This window comes from Clarias gariepinus, chromosome 2, assembly GCF_024256425.1.
Source record: "Clarias gariepinus isolate MV-2021 ecotype Netherlands chromosome 2, CGAR_prim_01v2, whole genome shotgun sequence".
In the NCBI taxonomy this organism is placed as follows: Eukaryota; Metazoa; Chordata; class Actinopteri; order Siluriformes; family Clariidae; genus Clarias; species Clarias gariepinus.
The window spans coordinates 29,164,966-29,185,365 of record NC_071101.1 but is presented as its reverse complement, the minus strand read 5'-3'; the positions used below and the strand labels follow the sequence as shown (position 1 = coordinate 29,185,365).

At 39.4% G+C, this 20,400-nt stretch overlaps 1 protein-coding gene across 3 annotated transcripts in view; it reads left to right on the top strand.

The window, feature by feature from the left end:
• The window catches only part of znf609a (zinc finger protein 609a), a 110,145-nt gene that overhangs the window by 64,070 nt on the left and 25,675 nt on the right, over positions 1–20,400 (top strand). The window contains exon 1 of one of the 3 annotated variants that reach the window (XM_053481497.1): positions 13,591–13,711. The exons of the other annotated variants lie outside the window; for them this stretch is intronic. The gene's annotated coding sequence lies outside the window, so the exon portion shown is untranslated. Of the gene's footprint in view, positions 1–13,590; positions 13,712–20,400 lie in introns of those variants that run through there. 3 annotated transcript variants of the gene reach the window in all.

Sequence of the window (20,400 nt, the reverse complement as noted above, 5' to 3'; positions counted from 1 at the left end):
ACTGCACAGTGGCAGATAACAAAGTGAAAATTGTTCTTGGCTCAATTACACAGAGGAAAAGCCTTCCATAATGTATGTAGTTTATTTATAAGATACAGATTCGCTCATAGCGGCGTAATTGAGGGCATCCGCAGGGCACGGTTAATAGGCTTGCGCGTGATTTCAGATGTTTGTCAGTGTCTGCGTGATCGTTTTTAATCACGTATCTGCACTTAGGCTTCCTCTTAAGTCGCTTGAGCATGTGCAGAATGTTCTTGCTTAAAGCTAGGCAGTTATTCCCAGGCTGTTCATGATGACTACAGAAGCTGTTTGGAAACCACTAAACACTGTGACAAACCTATCGAAATTCCCCAAAGTCACACATTTTACTTTGTCTATAAATCTTCTACTCTCTCTCTTTTTTTTTTTTAAAGCTGCATTTATTATGAAGATTCTGGGTAAAAAACACTGGTTTCTTTACTGCTATAAGGGAAAGTTATGATGGTGAGGAGCCTAACCTTTCGCAACCTACAAGTGAACACACTCACGCACAACGGGAAACATCAATCAGCCTACAACGCATGTCTGTGGCCTGTCTGGGGAACCACCACCCCTCCCCCTTGCCCGTCAATCATAGAGAGATGGTGCAAACTACCACACACTACAGCCATGAGATGTTTTTCAAACTCTTGACTCTGAAGGCGTGAGGTGACTGTGAGATAAAATTAGAAACCAGTCTCACTATTATCTGTAACTGATGAAAGCCCTGACAGCTGTAGAGAGATGATTTGATTGGCCTTCGGATCACCTCTCAAGCCTTTAAGAAACCCCCAAAGACCGAATTCTCCCTAGAGGACAGGATGATCTGTACAGAAACCCCCTCAGATCTTTTTTTTTATTTATATCTATCTAGGATTTCTCACAAATAACTAGACACTTATACACTTGTCATAACCTCCATCAAAAAAATAAATAAATAAATAAAGTCCTTATACAGTCTTTTTTTCCCCTCCCAGAGCTTATCTTTTTCTTATCTTGTTACTAAGTTACTTTACTGGCACTGGAGACTCCTTCCATAAATGCAGCCAAACAGATTTACGAATCTAACCACACTGCGGTTTAACATGTTTCATCATGTACTTTGTATTAGTGTTGTCTTCTTTTAATGATATTGCAGATAATAAGAAAGTATTTCCTATTTGCAAGGGTGTCCCAGGTGTAGTTTGATCGACTGCTTTGTTCCTAGTGTTTTGTGTTTGTGTGTTTTTTTTTTTAATGCAGCAGTGATTCTATTTGTACTTTATTTCCACTGCTCTTGTTATTGGTCAGTTGATGGAGATTTAATCACGCAGCAGCTAGGTGCTGCTGTGTATCCCGCCTCACTTGTGAGTCATTTCGGATAATGACCGTCTGTCAAATGAATTGTAAATCTAAAGTAGTATAATAAGTCAGTGCAAGCCTTAATGAGACAGCGCGTCTCAAGGTGTGGAATTTCTCTCTCTCTCTCTCTCTCTCTCGCGCGCGGTGGTTTGCTTGCTTTTACTTCGCTGATTAATGAAGGCCTCAATAATGCAAGACCAAAATCCTGTTTTCCTTTTCCTCAAGGTGTCTTCCGAGTGTTCGACAGGAAAAGGCTTCTGCAATACGAGCGATTACTTATTTATGCCGTGAGCGTGACAACCGATATCAGATGTGCCTGTACAGCGTTCTGTTAAAGAATTGGATGAAGCCTAGCTATTTATAAGCGCTGACAAGTGTTGCCATTTTCGTCGCGGGCAAGGGAGCCCTAGCCAAGGCATCCAGAAACGTGCAGAGATTCGTGTATTTATTGGTTTGTGCATATCGTTGCTTAATTGTTAAACTGCTGTGTGTCAGTGTTCAAGGTTTCGAACACAAAATAATTGGATATTGTATTTTATTTTACTTTTTTAATGGGTATTTCGTGAAAAGCAAACAAATGAAGCTGAGAAAAACCTGACATTTCCTGTTGTGGTGTTTTTTTTTGTTTTCTTTTGTTTTTTACTCATGTGTGCATTCCAGTGTTTCTCAATAAATCGGATTAGAAATGATCTAAAATAGCATGTTTTTTTTCTTCTTCCATAGTATTGATCTTAGTGTTTCGTGATATTTATTGTGACTTCTTGAATGATGAATCATAAGCAGACTTCAATGTTGTTTTGGGGCATTGACAGTTTAAATACATTTGTCACATATACATAGTACAGTAATGTAGAAAAGTTCTTTCCTTTCCATTTTTCAGTTCATTAGGATGCTAGGGTCAGAAAGCACAGAGTCAGCCATGATACGGCCACCCTGGATCAGACCTTGCTGAAGGGCCCCTTGGTGGATCTGGTTTATTTATTTAGGATTCAAAAGCACTCATGTTCATCTGATTTGTCCAAGCAGCTACATCTCTTACATGGTTTTGATTACATATTAATAACTACTAAAGTATTTAATAAACATTGAAATGCTGTGTAATGTGACTCATTCAAAGCTGTAATCTTTTTTTTTTCCTCCTGCCAATCTATTGCTCCAAACGCCAATCCAGTAGTTAAAAGTTTTACCCCAACCACATAAAAATAACCTCAGAAGAAGAAGGAACGACACTCTTAAACCATAAGAGTATTTGCAGGAGTGATTTGTATTTTCTGCAAAAGCTGTTGTACTTTTAAATTTTCTTTCATTTGTTGACCATTCAACAGTTTGCGTAAATAATTAAATATGTTAATAAGTAAATATATAGTGTGAATATGGGGGCGTGGCTGAGCAGTGCCTCATTTACATAAACACTGAAATGGAGGGTTCAGAGGAGGAGTGAAACAGAGGCATGAAGCTCTGAGACCCATGTTCGTCTCCTGGAGATAGCAAAATCTGGGCAAATTAAATTAGGAAAGGTTAAAAGTCTATCTTTAATGTGACTTTATATCTGCAGATGATGGCTTACAGATTTTGATTAAGTTGTTCACAAACACGTTGTTGCTCTCCTGTGGGGTGTTCCTGCTAGCGTTTGCTATGTTTTTTTTTTTTGTTTTTTTTTAAATAAACACAGTGGTGTACATTAGACCTAAAGTCATGTCCATGGCCATCATCGAGTAAATGTACTGAGTGACTGATATAGACTGTATAGTCTCCTGGTATTGTTTTGTTGCTCTGAGTTTTGACCCTTTGGGAGAAAGCTTAAATTCTAAAACCAGTTTGTTAGCTCGCTGCAGAGGAAACAGTAGCTGTTAGAAAAGCGACTTTTAATTTCATCTCCTTAAATATCTTTCCCTCAGAATTAGGACGCATAATTGGTCCATCTGTTTGCAGCCAGACCAACAACCCACATTTCTCTGACTAACAAAAGACGCGAGGACTTATTGCATTTTTTACATTTTTTTCCTTCTCCACTAATGATTCATTGGTGAACTAAACAAAAGCCGGCGAGCAAATTGGAAATGGACTGCTCACTTGAACGAGCAAGGTCCAATTACATGTTGCAGCATTGTGCGCTTTCCTTCCTTTTAATCACTAGCGTTACTTTGTCCTTGGTATTTCTCTTTACTTGCCCTAAACTGCTCCGCCACCCCCACAACTTGATTGGTGGCCATGTTTTTGAGTCCCCAGTGGTCAGAGAATGTAAGCTGTCAGACTGTCTGTTTGAATGATAGTGAAGGGGGTTGTGGTGGGTTCTCCATTTATTTTTCTCCCCCATCTCTCTCTCTCTCTCTCTCTCTCTCTCTCTCTCTCTCTGTGACCGACCTCTCCCATCTGGATTGTTGATCAGTAAGAGGAAGCCCAAAGCCTCCAAGCCACTATAAATAGGCTTCTGTCTGTCTGTGTCACGCTCTCGCTCTCCCCTCCTCCTCCTCCTCCTCCTCCTCTCTTAGAGCTCAAGGGACAGCCAACTCCCTGATTATGCAGTGCCTCTACCTCCCTGGCACTTGAGTTCAGCTCTATCGAGCCATGCTGCTCTGCTGCGCTACAGATAAAGCTTGACTAAAACACTGGAACTGAATTCCATGCATCTAACACTGTGGAATGTGTAGGCATTTTTTTTTTCTTGTCTCTTGGGTGTGGGTGAGCAAGTAATGTCCCTGCTCACTCTGTATAATCATACACAGTAGAGTTTTTTTTTTTTTTTTTCCTAGGAAGCAGGAAAGAGAGGGGGAAAAAAGCAAATAACCTTTTTAAGGCTGTGGTACACTGATATAATAGACAGCCTTATACAGCACTCAGATAAAGAGTTTAAAGTGTGTTCGTGCTGTGTGTGGAATTGAGGCCATGTAGGAGTTTGAAGCAGAAAGCGCCAGGAGGGCAGTGTAGTGTGTATCGGTGGGAGGTTTGTGCTTGGATTTATTCAAGGTAAAGAACAAGTAAAACCGGATGTGTTTAATGTTGATCATATTAATCTTTTGTGTGTGTGTGTGTGTGTGTGTGTTTTATTCCCCTACTCTACATCATATTGCCCATCATTTACATTCACCGTGAAATGAAATTTTTTCTTATTTTATTTCAAAAGAAATTTGTGTGCATGGTTGTGGAAACGTGTGTGACACATTTAAATAGTATCGCATAATCAGGAGTGGGTTATACACAGAGTAATGATTCTGCCACAATTACATTACATTCAGTGTAAACGCACAAACATATGTGTATCACTTTTATACAACGGTTATAAAAATGAAACATAATAACAAGTAACTGACATTTCAAAGGATCTGTTTATTTTTGGTACACTGCACTCGAACAGAAAGGTCACTTAGGAAGATAAAATATCTCAAATGTTAGCTGAAGTGATTCTGTTTTTTATTATAAGATTACAATGAATCAAATGTGTTCTATCAGGAGATTATTTTGCGAACTTTAAGCCTTCAGTTGTAGAAGAAACCAAATTGTTTCTAATAATTGAGTTAATTTTAAAGGTCCCATATTTTAAGCCATGGAGATTGCTATCAAGACAGGTTGTTTGTGAACAGCTTAGTAAAAATCAGTAAGCTGTCATCTGTAAATATGAACTTACTTAGTGACTGCTTCAATATATAAAAAAAAAAAAAGAAGTTTTTTTTGCTTGGTTTGCACACTTTATTTTAATACAGAAGCTAGATGACAATACAGTTTACTAAGTTTATTTATTTCAGTTTAAAGGTTCCATATTTTAGTTTTTCTTTAACACAGATCTCAGAGCTTCCCCAAAGTGTGCATTAATGCCTCAGCGGAAATACCCCTCAGATAATGCCTTTTTTTTTTCATGCCTCAAATTCTCTCTGTTTTGTTCCTCCTCCGTCTCCTCTGTACTCCCCATTTCAGTCTTTATGTAAATGAGAACCTTTTGAGCTGGGAGGGGATCTTTCATGTGAGGTCACAATAGGGAAAGAATCTAACTGGCTTGTTTAAGCCATGGCCAGTAAAAAAACACTGGAAAAAAATACAAAACGAGGAAATATATATATTTTTTCCTTATCTCATAATTTACTGAGACCCTCTAAATGTTGATAAATGATTTAAAATGCATTTTGCATAATGTTTAAAACAAGGTTAGTTAATTGCAATATTCTAATAAGAAATCATAAATAAACATGAGTAGATTTAGATATTTTTTTGGCCGTATAGAGGAAATCAATCCCGAAGACAATGTGCTCATGTTAAAGCGGGCTGGATAGCTCATGTTAGCTACCTTTCTGTTAAAGGTGTTTCAGGTGAAATTTGCTCTTTTTTTTATTTTCTTTTTATTTATTTGTATCTGCCTTTTAATAAAGCTACTGCATTTTAGGTCGTGCTTGGGAAAAGTATCATTACCTTACTTACTGTAAGTGGAGCGACACCGCACAGTTAAATTCCCAGAGTCTGGTCATAGTAAGTATAATTACTGCGGCTGAGAATCTCTGAAAACTATGATGACTCATTAGAAAAGTAATAGAATATGGGACGTTTAGGTTGCGTGAACAGTAAAAGACTCCATAAGTTGCTGGTAAATGTACAGTAGATACCATATTAAAATGATTTTATTACTTTAAAACTGCTTGCTGCTGCCAAGAGCTCCTGTTCAAGCAGTGCTGTTCTAGACAATTAATCAACACCCGTAATCTGACCAATCACGTTCGACAATGCAGCAAGAAAGTTATTATCTTTTTTTTTTTTACCAATCAAGCGTATTGCTTCCCTCTATTAAAAGCCAAGCTCCGTATTCTCTGTAACGTTATCTCATTTAAATGTAAGTGTAGGATAAAGGAAAGGAGAAAGATGGAAACGACGACAATGTGTGGTGTGTTCCAGCTGTGATGTTTTGCTGAGGAAATGGAAATGTTGAGAGCAGTCTTGCATGTAATGACTAATAACAGTGATGTTCGACACAGACCACCTCCAGTGTTGGTGTCTGATGGAGGAGTTAAATGAGATAATTGACTTCGAGGAAATGCCTCTAACGGGGGTTTGGATCACGGTTTTATCACAGTACAGTGATTCGAGGCACTAGTGATGTTATGTATGATTATATACAAGTATAATACAGTTAAGGTTTTAACTATAGATGTGTGAATTCATGGAAATGAGTTTTAGCTATAGAAGTTCAAGTGTATGACTGACCTTTTTTTAGGGTAAAGAAGAATTTTTAGTCATTGTTAGACATCGTGTGTACAAAAAAAATGCATTTCCTGCTTTTTGTTTTTTTTCTTCATTTTTATAATGACTGCCACTTACATTTTTTCACCCTAATGTGACCTTAAATTAGAGAAACCTCTCCCCCAGCCTTGAGTTCTCTGGAGGGGCGTGGCTCTGCAGTAGCTCATTTCCATAGACACAGAAACAGCGGGATTGGAAAAGGAGTGAAATAAGAGAGTTTTAGGTATAAAGTAATGCATTATCTGAAAGTATTTAAGCTGCAGAATTCACACACACACGCACGCACACACACAGTTGTTAAAGAAATACGGAACCTTTAAACCATAACAGTATTAGAAGATGATAGTTTTTGTTAATGAGTTTTAAACCTAAATGTGTAGCCTAGTCAAAAATGTGGAGGATGAGATAAAATGTCTCTCATTATGTTCCATATCTAAAAGATTAAAATGTATACCAGTGATGTTTATAATGATTCCTTTTTTATGCACTTATTCTGATAAACAGTATATGGATAATTTATAACGTTCCCTAAATAGAAAAAAAAAAACTCCTGTGTAATACTAGTAGATTTGTTTATATACTTAAGCTGCACTTCAAATATTGTCAACTTTTTTTTCCCCCTTTCCCTTGTTTGCTTTTACGGAGCTGAACAGGAAATCTGCCCCGTGTTATTGAGGAATTCTTATCTCTTTATCCTCTCACTCTTCACCCTTGGCTTCCCTTCCCTCCCATGCTGCCCCTGCTCCTGAGACTGACCTTGATTCCTACTGCAATAAATACTGCTCATGTGGAGTGAGTCAGGGTTTAGACATTGGACAAGGAGGAAATGGGAAATGGGTGGAGTCCCTCGGTAGGGATACAAAGTCACTCTGGTGGGATTTATAGCTGTGTTTTTAATTGTATTAGGTGTTTAAACTCCTCTTGGCTGGTGCATTTTCCCCAGCTTAATCTTTAGTGACTCTTAGCGATAGAATTATTACTCTTGTGTTATCTCTTTACAGGAAAGAAAAAGAATGGAACTTGTAAAAGGAAAAAAATCTAAATGTTCATACTGCTTGAAGAATGTACAGAAATGACTAATAGGATCTTTTTTTTTTTTTTTTTTTTAATTCATTCCATTCATTGTCCTGAAGCTTAATGGGCATGTACTGCATTTTTCATGGCTACTTTACACAATGCCTCCTTTGACAAACAGAGGTGTAGGATGTCCTGTAGGCAGAAGCACGATGTGACAAGGTGTTAAAAGTTGGTAATATACAGTCAGTCAGCTAGAGTGCAGAACCGCTGACGATTCTACTTGCTTTGACGGACGAGATAACTGCGAGCCTGGCATGTTGTCCTATGGATCCAAATACGCTCACTCCCAGCGTATAAAAATCTGTACTGGTGCCATTGTAGTGCAGTGTGATTATATACATGTATAATTTTTTTTTTTTTTTTTTTTTTTTTGCATGTGACTGTTATACAACATGCATTACCATACAGGATTCAAATAACTACAGAATATTAGGAGGAAAAAGATCTACAGTATATTTTATTGTTTCATAGATAACATTTATTCCTTTTATATAATGTATATTGATCCCTACTATATATATATATATATATATATATATATATATATATATATATATATGTATATATATATATGTATATATATATATATATTTTTTTTTACTTCTCATTTTACAATTGCACTTTGCACATTTTGTATCATTTATATATTTGTATTTATTTTAATTTTAATTCTGTTTTATCGGTGACTTTTGTAAATCTTTTTTATCTTTAGTTTGCTTGCATTCTTCGAGTGCAATTTTCCTTTTACTGTAGTGAAATCGTTCCTCCTTAGGTCAGGGACAGCCATATAAGGATTTCGCTGCATATCATACTGAGTGTAGTTGTTTAAGAGACAAATAAAAAGTCTGAATTTAAATAAAAGTATGGAAAGACTGATCCTGAGATCAATAAAATGCTTCCTACATGGTATGGTGACTCATATGTGACGTGTGGATGTCAGGACGGATCTCATCATGTCCTCTAATCAATCTTGACGTTTTGTTAAGGACACAAGCACTTTCCGCTTCTTTAGAAAGTTTGTCAGAACAGAATAATTTGTCTCCCTGATTTGTTTTTACAGAGAGATCGCATGTGTCATGATGCTAAACGCGTTTTGTCAGTTGCGCTGAAAGTCATGAAACCCCAAGCATGTTTATAAACCAGACTTCACTCTGACACCTTGACTTGTGAGAGAATTTCACGTCCTCATGAGGACATTCGCTGGTCCGGCTTCCGTTCTCCTTAATGAACTAGAGACGCACCGATTGCAGTTTTCCTTCAGCTTATGCTTCCTCCCTGATTGGTTTGGTAACCAAGTGAACTTCTTGATGACGTGAAGGAGTCGCCAGAGTTTGCATGGAACTGCAGGATTTCACACAATGAACACGGCACGCAGAATGGCTGCTTGAAAAATATGCAGAGGCAAGAATGTAAGATTGAGGAAATACTCTGTCAAAGAACACCTGCGCCAAAATCCAGATATCACACGAGATCGCCGCCGCCACAGCCAGAAACTGCACTCGAGCGGATGAATGCGTTTGAGCAACAAAAGCGCGACTAATGAGCGAACAAGTACGAACTGGAAACACGTTCTGGTTGTTGTGACATTTTACCTGGATTTTAATGTAATGCGGCTGTTCCTCTGCTTCACGCCAAATGCCAAAAAGTCAGGCACTGAAACCCCAAATAAACAGTTTAAAAATTATTAAATAAAAATGTAAAACCCACTCGGCTGAATAAATACTGTATTTTGTGTGGCAGTCTATGTCACGCTGACTCTAAAAACACATTGATAAATTTAAATTTGAAGTTATATATGTTTGTAAAATGTTTCAACATCCGAGACATCTTTCCAGTTCGTACTTGTCCTCACACTGGCAGGCAGCGCAGTATCCTGTGTAGTAGAAGAGAATTATTTTCTTAGTAAGTTTGTTTAAAATTGTAACAAAATCCCAAAAGAATTTTTTTTTTTTTTTTTTATCATTATTGTACCTGGGTGTCGTGATAATATTGTATCGGTGGCTGTATTTATACTGTATTTACTATATGGACATATTTAAAGGTTTACTCATGTGTTAATCACCTTTTTTTATTTACTGCACTTTGAAATATTTAAGTCTTAGTAGAAGTAGAATATGGTCTCCATGCTTCGTTTTAATTTCCGACATAACTGTTGGAAAGTGCACAGATTTGAAGGCGTTCTTCTTCAAAGTCATGTTTCCTTCCACAGTTAGATTACTCAAATAGTTTGCTTGCTCTGCTCAGCAACTTTGAAGATAAAACCATCATGGAAAGATGAAACCCAAGAACATTACTGTATGGACTAGAGCTGAATTGACCAAATATGTACTTGACTCAATCTTTCGTTGAATTATTTAGTTAATCGAATCGATCAATCAGTCTTCGATTCAAAGTCAGTTTTTTATTTATTTGTTTAGATTTTCCCCCGATTTTCTCCCTAATTTAGTCGTGTCCAATTCCTCCCCGTCACTAGGGGGCTCCCACATTAAGGCTACTACTACCACTCAGTTGAGAGGGCCAAAAACTATCACGTCTTTCCTCCGTACCACCTGACGCCAACATCTTTTCGAACTACTCGCTCACGCACCGTTGGAGAGGACAGCGCTATCCGATCCTTTCCGCTTGCGCGAGCTCACAGACGCCCCTGATTGGCTGTAGAGCCGTGAGTAATGTGGGAGCACTAAGTACCTCTCATCCCTCCCCTGTGAGAGAGCAGGGCCAAACAGCTCTCTCTAGACCTCCAGCTGCGAGAGGTTACAGCATCACCTGGGAATTGAATCAGCGATCTCCAGATAATAGGGCAACACTTTACCACTGCGCCACTCGGAGACCCTTAAAGGCAATTTTTAACAAATAATTTTGGTCGACAAAGAAATTTTCCACAGCTCTCACAGGAGATACAAACTGTTTTCATCGTTTATGTTTATCTGCCATTGAGTATCGCTTCTTCTCCTTTTGAGTGTTAGCAGTTGGTGTGATACCGCCCGGTACTGGTCTGAAGCGCAGCACAGAAAACTGTTGAAAATGACAGTTTTTTCATAATCTTTAAAATCTGTAAATAGTTTGTAATGCATTAAAACCTTTCTGAAATATACCTCCTTAAGGCAAATCAGATGGTAATTATAGTAGTGCTACTGAATCGAATAGAAAATGTAAAAATTTAAATGAAATGGATGATCTATCTGTGCTCTAGTCCTAGATTCACATGTCTTTTTCTGCACGGCCCAGACGTACGGCCTCGCTTTCCTTCGTAAGTGTTTTCCTCCAGTCGAACTAGCTCAGCATGCGTTATTAGATTATTAGCTACCAGCTTTAAACTTAGGCAGTTTCCAGGCAACCAAGTCATGTGACTCGAGCGTTTACTTTACTGGTGCATTAGCTTAATAAATGTCTGATTTGTCAACCCCTGCTGTATCTCTAGATATAATCAGTAGACATCCTGTTTCACCTTGTCTTCGTCCTTGAATGCTTGTGCTGAGCCAGGATCTAAAGTGCTCTCTTTAATACTGCGCTGTTCGGGTCTTCATACGTTGAGGGCAAATCCGACAGAGTAGCATTGACTGTGTTTTTCAGCAAATTCAAACACCCCCTAAATCCCCCACTCCCAGACTCTTACACACACACACACACACTCTGTCCCTCACTTTTCATGCTCTCACTCATTCTTTCTTTCTTTCATATATGAAAAGCAAAATGTGTAGCCTATTATTGAAACGTCAACCACAGAGCTGCTCCGGTGACTAATAGGTTTCTGGCCTTCGGCACTTTTCTGTTTTGCCTTAACGCACTCCCTTGGCTTTTGTTTTTTGGAAAAAAAAAGTGGTTTCCTCTTTTCACACACACTCTCTTTCTTTCTCTTGCTCTTACTCTCAATTTTGTTGTCGATCTTGTTCGGATTTTAAGATCGGGCTAGTGAGTATTTTTTTGACACTGATACAAAAACCTTCTACAATAAAAGAACAAGAAGAAAACTATTCCTTAAAAAAAAAAAAGTTAAATATTTAAATGTAAGATTGTCTTAATGTCACAATAGTCTTTGAAATTTGTGCAGGTAAGGTTGAAATCGCTCTACGTTATTCAATCTAGAATTCAAGATGGAAAAACCAGAATGCTTGTCTAAACAAAAAATTAAGAAGGGGGAAAAAAAAAAAACAAGCTTAAAAAACCACTTCTAAGCCGCTGAACATCCTCCGGTGCATTTTTTTTTTTTTGTTGTATTTCGTACCAGACAGCTAGAGGAAACTACTGCGAGATAAGCTGTGAAACCACACGCTATGGAGATTTCAGTGGCAACAGATGAGCAAGTTTGTTAGTTTGAACTGGAAGTGATGCACATTACGGCGAAGCCGGCGATAAAACCCTGCAGATCTGTGTGAAGTGCACGGCTCGAGCGGCCCAGTCAGGACCCGGGCCCTAATCCCTGTGAGAAGCCACGATTGAGCTCAGTTTGTTCGTTGAGCTGAGCCTCGCGGTTTATCTAGCAGGATCACCGCTTGTAACGGCTGTCAGAAAAGATTTAAGGAAATATTAACTAAAAGGCACAAGCTTTGAGAAGACTTTTCATACAGTTTTTTCTTTCTTTTTTGGTTTCCTTTGTTGGGAAGAGGGGTCTCCGAAAGGGTTTTTGCAACCACAATTTCTTAATCGAAGGCACAAAAGGCCTAAAGACCACATCGTGTGTGAGAAGGAGTAGGTACAGTGTCTCTGAGTCTCTCTTCAGTTGGTCCCCAAATTAGCCCCAATTCTCTGCTGGTTTGCAGAGAGCAGACTTGCGGTTGCTAGTAGCAGAGCGCAGGTGTTGGTGAGGTTGCCACTCCTTACTTCCTGCTAGACTATTCATTTTCCATGCTTTACTCTCTCTCTCTCTCTCTCTCTCTCTCTCTCTCTCTCTCTCTCTCTCTCTCTCACACACACACACTGCGCAGTAAAAACTGAGCAGTTATTATCTCTGCAGCCAACTGAGGCACCACCTTCTGTTTTGCATTCACCTTTTGTTTTTTTTCATCCCCTTAGATCCAGGGATGTCCCTTTCTCTCTCTCTCTCTCTCTCTCTCTTTCTCTCTCTCTCTCTCTCTCTCTTTCTGTCTTTCTCTCCATCTCTTTCTTTTCAGGTAAAGCTCGGGCCGGATATGCAAACGTGTGGATTTGAGTAGCATTTGTGCCATCGTTTAAGCCTGATGAATTACTTCCAGATAGATCTGGTTTCTCTCTTTGTGATATCAGGACGTGTGGCTGCCTTTCGTTTCAGCAGCAGGTGATTGGATTCCCTGCAGCTGTCCTTAAGGGTAGGGGAAGCTTAGGGAAACACCCTGCTGAGAACCCAACCTCCCCCTCCTCCTCCTCCTCCAACACCTCCTCCTCCTCCTCCCCCTCCTCCACCTCCTCCCTTCCCCTTTCCCATAAGGCCCTGTGCTTGGCCTCACATGTTCAATGCTACTGCTGAACAATGGGGAGCCAAAACTTGCAGGCTGCCAAACACCGTCAGACGTCGGACTTATAACCTAATTTCGTTTTCACAGACTAATCTGTAACTTGTATTCGAGCTTGAAAAAAAATCCCGGTACATAAATCAGTTTCCAGAAAGTTGCTTAACTATCCGGCGTCCTCTACATGTTTTATTTTGACTAAACGTATTGACGATGCATCGTGTTAAAACGGATATAACGCCTGCACTAATTGCATCACTCCTCCTGAGACTTCTTGCACACCCACTGTGCATGTTAGTTGATGTTAGTTGGTGACACTGTGGTATGTAAATTACGTCGACAGTCTCTTCCTACCCACCGCGTCTCTGTTCACCTGTTTGCCCGCGTGGCTCTAGTCTGCCACGGCAGGCTCCCACGCTTTCACATCGCGAGAGAGCGCTCGCTCTGTAATGACTGAAAGTCGGCAGCGGGCAAACCTCGTGCGAAGGCCACTTCCACCCTTCATCTTGACAAGACCCTAACAGGAAATCTGCAGGGATTCCGGTTGCCTGCGAGAAGTCAGGTGGATAATTCTCCTTCACAAGGCGGTGCGCTACAATGCGAGCAGTCCTTTTCGAGTGCGAAAGGTGAGACGGCTCACTCAAATCAGCTATCGTTTTTGCATCTTGAACGACTCGCTCCGGGCAGCATGCGAATCGTGGCTCTGCCCCTTTTCGAGACAGGAAGCCTTGTGTATTCGCCCCGGTCCTTTATGTAAGAGCGAGACAGTCGCACTGGCTTTTTAAAAGAGAGTTGTTGCTTTTTAATGAGAGTTGTTGTGAATAATAGGACTTAGGTTATGAGGTGGAGGGTGAAAGCAAAGAGGCCCGATCTTTATTTGCTCACTACCCATTATACACCTTTTTTTTTTTTACTTGCTCGTGTTTGTTATTATTATAGATTTAAAGATTTCCTGATGAATTTATCTGGCTCATATGTCTACAGTTTCCTTGCTGTTTTCCCCCCCGAGGTGTTACTTTCAGCATCAGTCGTGGTGGCAAGGGGGTTTCCACCTAGTATTTTTATTTTTTTTTCACAGTAAGACTGAAATCAAAAGACTTGGGTTGCAGAAGGCTTGCGGTTAACAGTCATGTAATCATCGTGACGGTTGTGTGGTTGTGTTTGTGTGTTTCTTTGTGTGCGCTGGACTGATATCGCAGCACGCCGCTTAGCAGTCTGGTATGAATCGAACGCTGCTCGACCTGCCTTTCCAACCGTCGGACTCGAGCAGGGGGGGGGGAGGTTTGGCATCTCCACACCTACCAATTTAGCACCTCAAATGTGGTCAGCAGGACAGCCTCGGGAGGACGAGCTAAACTCAAATTACAGAGAGCTTTCGGTTTCCATGAATCAGATTTTCAGTGACTCCTGCTCTCTAATTATAGGTCAGGGCCGTTTGTTGCCCGATTTGTTTTATGACTTGGAGGTATTGCTGTATTTCTGGTCCGTAGCTCACTCGAGCATGACACAAGCGACTGCTGACGAAAACGAGAAAGAAAGTCTTTGTGTATCTCGATTAATTTCATGCCCTTCTTGTTTAAAATCTTTTCTCTTTTTTTTGTCAGTTTAGAAGAGGCGATGTTGAGTTGAGCAGCGTTCTGCTTTAGCATTTCCTCTGACCTCAGAAAACCTTAGATATAGAAATGGCAGTCGTTATCTCATATTGTTTTGTAATGTTGCCGGATCACTTTCTCCTACCTTACACCTTGCGCTGCTCTGTTTGTGTGTGTTTTTTTTTTTTTTTTTTTTTTTTAATCAGAAAAAAAATCAAGTCTGGAGGAAAATAAAAAGCCTAAAGCTGTGTGTTTTGGCTAGCTGAGCAAAACCGTTTCTGTTTAATGGCCAAATATGTGGTTTTTCTCTTTTCTTTGTTTGTTTTCCAGCACTCGTTTGCCTCTCAGACACTGTTTCCTCATGTGCTGGAAAGTTGGAAGACAAGCAAAGCGACGTCCCCGCTGCCTTCATCCTCACAGTCAACCAATGCCTTTTTTAAAAAAAACATTTTTTTAAATTCCCACCCCCCATTCAGGATGCGAGTTTGATGAGAGGATGTTTAAAGTTTTTCAAACACTTTTGCCCCGTCTTCCGTCTAAGTTTTTTTTTTTTTTTTCCTTTCCTTTTCCAGCTTTTAAAACCCTTTAGTGGTGTGAGCTGTTTATGTAACTCAGATTAATGGTGTTAACCTGGAAGAGTGTTGAGAGTGTAGTCTTTCTAAACATAGCATGACATTAGTTAAACCTTGTCAACATCATCAGGGTTGGGTTAAAAAACCCGCTCTAGATTGATAGCCATCCACTTGGCTTGAACGTGTCTGCAGTTCTGCTGAATTTTATTGGTGTTTTAAGGGCTGCCAATGAAACCATTTCCAAGATGGAAGGCAGCGATTTATAATGTTTATGTTGTTGTTGGTGTAAAGACAGACAGGGTTTATTTGTCTTTTGTAAGACGGTTTTTAAAACCTGTAGGACATCCAGAGGAAACGCGAGGTCCTGTTTAAACTTACAGTCTTGGATAAGGGGGGAATGTTCTTTACATATTCTGAGACCGAAACTTTACAGTTTATCTCTTAAATTTTGCCAGTTTTTCTGAACCAGTAGTTTAGCAGGTTAACACTTGATAATTGATTATTCATTGCTATTTCAACATAACGATAAATATATTTTTCCCAGTTTGTTTTATTTAAACATATGTAAAAGATGACTTTGAACAAAAAATAGTTTAAACAAAATCATAAAGTCGAGGATACTGCTCGTCTTTCTTTCCTTAGAATTCAAGGCAGACTAAGCTAATTTCTCTAATGGTGTTTAGGGGAACAGATATGGGGGCTACAGAGAAACATGCTGCCAAACAAACATAATCAGTTAAAATTTAAATATGTTAAATGTTTAGTGTAAGTCAATAGTCATTATTAAACATTAAGGTTCCTATTCTCTCCAAGTTACGACTTTTACCCGCGAAGGCGCAAAGTCTTCTATGGTGAAGACAGAAAACTTATAAAGCCCTGATACTGGAGACTCCTTCCATAACTTTAAATAAGTGGCTTCTTAATGAAATCTTTTCTTTGGGACGCATCAGTGGATTTTTTTTTTTTTTGCTTTATTAACCAATGAGCTGTATGCGGAGTATCCACAGAGTGAATAAGCTGTTACTATAGAAATCATGACGTACTTGAGCGAGAGCATTAATATAATTTTGAGATTTGCTGTGCAACTGCTTCTAAAGAAAATGAAATGCGTACGTTGAACAGCAGTGTAAAATAAATTTATTTAAAAAATAAATCTTTTGATATTGTGCACTTGTACATGCTTCCTTTTTTCCTACACAGAGAGAGAGAGAGAGAGAGAGAGAGAGAGAGAGAACACAAAAGTCTCAGATGTGGCCCACCCTCCACCCCCAACACAGCTCATATCACAACAGACGTTTTTTCAGCTATTTGGTCATTTTTCATCTGTTTTTATTTCCATTTTTGTTTCATAGTAATGAAAACACAGACATGTGGTCTCTCTGGTTAACATTAGAGACTTGTTGAGCAGATGTACTTTTTCCACCCTTGGGGGTTGTGTAGTGTTTAGCAGCGAGATTTGACCTGAACTGAACTCCTTTTTTTTTTTTTTTTACTTTCTTGACCAAACCCAGTCTCCGTCTCTCAGACAGGGTAAAATGACCCTTTTCTTAGCTTCTTAGCTCATTCTTTTAAGCTTGCAACATTAAGACAGTGAAATCCTGCCATTGTGGGTGAGACCATGCGTCATTCCTTTCTTTTTCCATTGATAAAGATGTTTGTTTTCAGACGCAACAGAACTGTAATAGAAGCTTCTGAACCAGAAGGGGTTTCTCTTTCCATACCATAGAGTATGTAGCATTTTTAGAAAGGTTTAGAAGTTTTAAGATCAGATTCTATGGTGGTCTGTTGTACAGATTCACTATCTGTCTATCGGCGATGTTTGGAATTCCACAGTCATGCAAGCGAGTAATAAACAAGTCTTAAATCTGGAAGACTCAAGCTCCTCTGTAGTAGACAGGAAATGACCCATTTTTTTCCAGCAGCTTTCAAAATGCTGTCCTTGCCTGACCCGTGATTAATGTACTATCGGCTAAATCTTTAACATCTAGTCTAATAGGCTTATTAGCATTTGTGTACTGTAGATGAATCAATGTCCAGTATGCATTTGGTCAGAAGATGTTTTAAGTGCCTCAGTATTGTTTTTTTTCCCCTCAGTCATGACAATGTAGCCGCCTTAATCAAAAGTGCATTAGGGCATTTTCTAAAAAGGTACGTTTGATTGATCGCCCTCCCCTGCTGGCCAGCGTTCACAATGTTATTTTTGCTCTGCGTTCCCGGGTACACTTCTGTATTTACAGTCTCCAATACAGCAGGTGGCAGTATGCACCGACATGGTTTGTGAACACCACTAAGCACGAGAAGTAAAAAAAAGCTCTCATTTTCCTTCCTGTTGTGTAGGTCAAAGGATAATATTTGAGGCGTGCTACATGCACACAGATTTCAGAAGAGACAGATGGGGGTCTTCGGACACAGATCCACTTCTGTTCTCAGATTGGCTACAATATCTGATTCGATTCATGCCTGCTGACCAGCAGACTCGGGCACAGTTCCCGAGCATGGAACGATTATGTTCTCACTTATCAAAATGAACCAGACTTTAGAGTCAAATGTTCTTGGGAACGATCCCGGACCCTAAGATGAAAACATCCTTAAGCTGACTTAATGAATACTCCTCACATGCACTACTTTTACATCATGGAAGGATGACATGTGATGCCCGTTGGAACGGATTGACATAAGCAAATGTTATTAAACATTTAGTTTTCTGCTCCTAAACACTTTTCTGAAGAGAACCTTTTTCACATACGACCACAAAATGCTCCATTGGATTGGAAGGTTATATAATTTATTGATCCAGTGAAAATTCCCTGCCTTCCAAATCCAAAACTGCCCAGTAGCTTATGCTTGTCCAACCCTGTGATGGAGAATTCTATGCAAATGCATATGATTTCCCAGCCATGATTCATGGTGTCAGTTGGCGCTGTGTTTCTACATGTCAAGCCTCAAGGCAAACAAGGTGAACCCTGCTGGATTGTACCAACACTAAAAAAAAAGGCGGGGGAGAGAGTAGTCATTATTCATTCTTTTCTTGAATGAATTATTGTTGCAAGTTAGCAAAGCTCGAGATGTTCTTTATTCCTGCTTGCTGCTAAGGCTTGTCATCAACCCAGATTATAAACCAGCTAAGCCATCTTTTGACTTAGAATGTCAGTTGTTTGAAAATCTTAATTGTATGTTAACCACAAAGCAGGGTTTAGAGAGCCAGGGTGTGGACCGAGTGCAGGGCTAGTGTGCGCACACATGGCAAAACCATGACTGCTTGAAGAAAAACTCGCTCTGAGCCACTAATGGTGTGTTTAAAACCACAAAAGAGAAACTTGAGCCAGGAAGCGGACTTTTTTTTTTTTAAACAGAACACTGCTGTCGTTACTGCTCCAGTTCTGTATTAATTTACGTCTTGTTTCCAGTGCCTGTTCTCCAGCTGCACCTCCCTACACACTACCTTTTGGCTCTGCTTCTCTCTCAAACATACAGCGAGCTCGGGCTGTGGTGGCGTGTCCTTTCCAGAACACACTTGCTTATGGTTAGTGTTTGGTGGTCTTGCCTTAAAGTTGTAAGCATTGGTTTTTTTGGTTTGGACCGGTTCCCTTGCTGGTTTGGAATCAGCATGCTTTTGATTGTAGGAGGTCTGTGGTGTTACTGTTCGCAGGTCCATTTTTTCCTGGCTATTAAATGTAGCATATCACATAACTGCTGAACGTGTTCAGCAGTTCCGTGCAGTTTTTATGTAGCTGTTTCACAAGCGTTTCCTGGTACCAAGTATTTTATGTGACCTTTCTCAGCCCTGTAATATTGAAACCGCTTGAAATAGTGCCTGTGCAAACACTGCTTAAAGGAAATGTGCCAAGAGGCAGGTATTTGAGTGTAGCACCTTCAGTCACTTGCCCTATCTGATGCCCTTTTTTTCCGTTCTTTTTACGTAATAGGTTCATATCATGTAAATACGCTGCTATCCGGCATACACCGTGCCAAGAATCTACTCTTCAAGTTATGTCTATGATGCATAAAATGTGTCCGTGTACGAGTTCGCTAACAAAGTACCAGAGAAACTGTAGTTAAACATACTGTGAGTTTTGTGATGCTTCTTAGAATCTGAGGTGCTTCATGATACGATGTTTCACAATATCATCTAATTACATCTGCCATATGCTGTAAAAGTAAATGCATTGTCCGATCAGATTAGATACAACTTTATTGTCATTATGCAAAATACATGTACAACAGCAAAAAACAAAAAGGAACTTTTGGATTTAGATCAAAGGTTCTTAACGGCTGATTTAAGTAATGACTTCATTAACTGTATGAGGCATGTACAGTGGTTCAGCAGTTGGACACTATGCATGATGGGGACATTGTTTCATGTCTCTTCCTCCTTACCCTGGAGTCAGTCCGAGCTCATCAGACCACATGACCTTTTTCCATTATGCTGTTTAGCAATGTGAAGCTTTTTCTGATTAGTCTCACATAGCTGGTTATTTCCAGTCCTGTGAGTTCTCATCACATTGTGTGTGTATGTGTGGGGGTGTGTGGAAATGCTCTTAAATTCATTATTAAACATAACTGTGATTTCTACTGTCAGTTTTTTTGTGATCCAACTTTACCAGACATTTAATTGATCACTTATCATGATCTTTTTTTTTTTTTTTTTTTACTTCACATTTCTTCCACAAAGCTGACATTCCAGATCTTAATAATGTACTGGACATACAGTATCTTAACCCAATTTCAGACATTTCTAATACGTCCTTGATTGATGCAGGTCAATAGTATGACCTTTCCGGGCAAAGACAGCATTATAAGTTGTGCACAATGCAAAGTTACATAATCACTTCCTTTTACTTGTGCATTTTTACTCCTACTTTTCTGACTAATTTTGGTCTTTGCTTCAGTTTATGTTGATCTCATTCTTCTCAATGAGAACTTGTGGAGTGGGGGGAGGTTGACTTCACATGCATGTTGTTCATCAGTGTGTCATATTTGTGTTAGTTTTAGCAAGCAGTGCATTTTTCATGAACAATAAAGCTGTTGCAAATGCTGATGCAAGCTTTTGTGTCGTCATGGAAAACAAACCCTCAGTAGATGCCCAGTTAACGGGTTAAGTCCACTCTGCATTTTCTGATCCGTGTATATGTTCTTGCTTTTATTTCTCAG